Source organism: Porites lutea, chromosome 8, assembly GCF_958299795.1.
Source record: "Porites lutea chromosome 8, jaPorLute2.1, whole genome shotgun sequence".
NCBI classification, from domain to species: Eukaryota; Metazoa; Cnidaria; class Anthozoa; order Scleractinia; family Poritidae; genus Porites; species Porites lutea.
This window is the reverse complement of record NC_133208.1, coordinates 2,945,806-2,949,523: the sequence shown is the minus strand read 5'-3', so window position 1 is coordinate 2,949,523 and position 3,718 is coordinate 2,945,806.

Sequence of the window (3,718 nt, the reverse complement as noted above, 5' to 3'; positions counted from 1 at the left end):
GAGCCCGGGAGAAGAAAGGGCGAGAAGGGGGATCTCTACAACGGCGGGAAGCGGGGAAGAAATTCAAAAAGACAAGCTTTCGTTATTTGTTATTGGTTATCATCCACTCAAAGAAACGAACCCAAACAACGTCCATTTAACGTTCTCCGAGGCTTAAAGCAAAATTTTATATGCGAGAAAAGTCAAAAACCAAAAATTCGTACTCGGGATAAAGAAAAAACAGCATTACTTGCGGTCAAATTGGAAACCTTTCCAAGTCGCTTACACCATAGGTCATGAGTGAGATGGCATGACACATGTACACGTGTGTGGACTGTGTCAGTCGTGTAAGTGTCTCGTCTCTCTCGCTAAAGGGCGGGAGTCGGGAGACAAAGGGATACAAGGGTACGGAAGGCGGGAGGATGATCAACCCTGTCCCATCCCCCAACCCCCCCCCCCCCCCCCCCCCCCACCGCTTTACTACTGCTACCAGAATCCTTCATGGTTTTTCTTTCTTGTGAAAATTAGGGCTTTCTTTTTAAAACCTCGCTGGGATGACATGACCACGGTATTTTAACATTACCTTGTAAATGAAACATGAATTGTTGTAAAGAGTGCTTATTGAATGTGATTTAAGAACTGGTGGCTTTTTTTATTCATAGATTACGCAGAAAATGCTATTGATGCAAAAAATTATTCAACCAGTTTTCTAGCATTTTTTTATTTTTAATTGACTGTGAAAATCCCCGCAATTAAATTAAGTCTGTCTGTCTTAAATGTAATAAGTGTCGTAGTCTTACTCAGCCTGTCTCGTGTTGCTTTTAATTTCGTGATTATGTACTAATTTTAACTATTCTTATATTTTTTAATTTCTGAACCCGCAGTAACTGGCTCACGCTGTTTCGGAATCCCTGCCACTTTTTTTGTTGTTACTTCGTTTGATTACCTGAATGTATTTATATTATGTTGGCGAAGCTAATAAAAAAAAAAAAAAAAAATAACTTGTGTTTTATTTACCTTCACGTAGTAACAACAAATTAAGCATATTTGATAAAGCATAACAACAAACGGAGATGGGTGACAAAAGCAAATTAAACTGACACTGACACTAAGAAACAATGCATGGTTGTCATCCCCTCCCTGGCCCCAACCCCCACCACCCCCTCCCCCCCCCCCCTAAAAATATAACAAGGACAACACGTTTTTTCAGTTTGCCATTAAATAGATTTTCACTGTTTCCGTTATCAATCGATAAAAATCACTTGATGGCTAACAGCTTTTATTGATTTCGATTTTTGTCTATTGGCTACTCCAGGATGTAACTACACCCGGAACTGCTACACCGACGTTATTTTGAAAGGGAGGCAGGTCTTAATGGTGAAAAACTGGGCGCTTACAAACCAGAAGAATATTTTAAACCTGGTTTTGAAGAAAAGATAAGATTTTTAAGAATTTTTAAAAATATTTTTTTAAAAAGGGATAATTGTTTGATCCTTCGACTATCGATTGCAACTCAATTGTCAACAAATTTACTGTTTGCATGAAATCAGTTTTCATTTTTGGATGAAGAGATGATCAGATATATCTTGCGATATAAATCGATGAAATCGGTAAAAATCAAGATAAATCGATAAACGAAACGAGTGTGTCATCGATTTCTACCGATTGATCGATACAATCGATATCAATCAAATCAGATTTACCGATTTTTATCGATTGACTACTCCGGGTTTCAATAGCTGTCGATGTAACAATTTTCGGAACAAATTGAGACAAAAAAAAAAAATAGGAACCTTAAGCAAGGACGACAACGACGGCAGGGAAAACGTCGTTAAAAAAATGAATTTGCATTCTTTCAAACTTAATCGCGTCAATTTGAACCCGCTCAAAATGTCAAATGCAGGCGACTTTTCATGGAGTTGAATTCTTAAGGATTTTAGTCAGGTTCAAAAAAAGGAAGGAAAATTCGTCGTCGTATGTCCACGTCCTCCATAAAACGTCAAATTAGGAGGTTTTACGTCGTAGTCGTGCAGTGGACGTCAAAGAAATGTACTAAAAAGCGTGATGCACGTGCAGAGCTGTTGTTTTGATCATTAATTAAACCTATTGTTTTTTTTGAAGTCGTCATTGTGGTTGTCGTCGTCGTCGTAGTTGCTTAAGCTCCCTAATGTCGACAATCAACGACATCTTAGCAGCTGTATCTCTTCAAACAGCCTTGCCAGGCCCTTTTCCCACGATATCTGAAAAGTTATTAGACACACGGACGTTTAATATACTGCGCTGGGATAATTTTAATTTTGCTATCGATTCAAAATGATATACCTATAAAATTTCCCAACCTCTTGGATTACTTAAAGAATAGACTCATGGAATGCGCAATTATGTGAATTGCCTACGCATATTTTTAAAAGTCCATTTTTCCTTGTAGTCTTTTTAGTGTCATAGAGAACATTAATCGTAACTATGAGACAGAAAGCTTTATTTAGGTCCTATTTACATGAAGGTGGGGCACCCCAGGTAGGTGAGGTAACCCGCTTAGGAGGGGTAACCCGCCTGTCCACATAATCTCTCATTTAATTTGATCACGTTTTAATACATGATAAATGGGGTGACCCGCAAAGGCAGGTAGCCCAGTCTGGCAGACCCGGTAACCGTCTCAGCCGGGGGCAAATTTTGCCGTGTAAACGTTTCAAGGTGGGGTAACCCGCCTGGCCGGGGTCCGATTCGTGATACATCAAATTCGCGCAAAATTCACGTTGGTGGTGGCTTTGCATCATTATTAAAGTTAACAATAGAAAACCATCACACTGAAGGTTGCAGCAAGAGCAACAAGTGAGTGTAGAAGAGCATTAATCGCCAAAACATGTGGTTTGCGATCATGTTTCTTGTTTACCTGCTTAGCGACCATTCAATAAGCTTGAGAAAGTGCACCCCGGGATGGCCTGGTTGTAAAATTGCATGTGAAGGAGGGTTAATTTTTTACCCCACCTAAGCGGGTAACCTCACCTGCCTGGGGTCCCCCACCTCCATGTAAACAGGCCCTCATTTTGCTGTATTGCATGAGAAATATGGTCCCTAGGGTACTCTAGTCCCGGTGAGCACTTCCATATGTGCCGCTGAACAGGATATGGTTTTTCTGAGTCTTTTAGCCTGCGGACACAGACGTATTTACGGTCGTCTGACGTTTGTGTCCGTAGGCTATGAGTCTTCAGGATTCGTACCCAAAATTATTTTTTCCAAAATCATCTAATTCCAGTGTGTCAGTTTAAAAAGTTTTAATCTAAATTACGTCATTCTGTATGGGAAACGAAACGAATCAGGGCCCTAAAAAAAGTTCTCTCGACAGGGTAGCGAAATGCATGATTTTTGTCTAAACAGAGTCAGGTTTTGAAGACTTTGGCGGGACCTCGGGAAACGGGTTCCTGGTCTAAACACAAAATCCTTTCCCCCTTTTTTTTCAAAAATTGCGAAGAGGAACTTAATAATAAAATGAATTGATTGAACCTTGGTATAACGCTGCCTTGGTACGGGGTTTCAAGAGGGTCAAAAACGTGAAGAGCAAAAAACGTGTCTTCATGATCACGCATCCCGTGCCGGGGGCAGCCCTGTCATGTCAGTATATCGTGTTGGCCTACGCAGATGTTTCTTCACGTAAATTAACTTGTAATAGAGTGGAGAAGTGTGACGTCACGTTACCATGGTAGCACTATTTCTGGATGACAACAAAATCAACGACGAC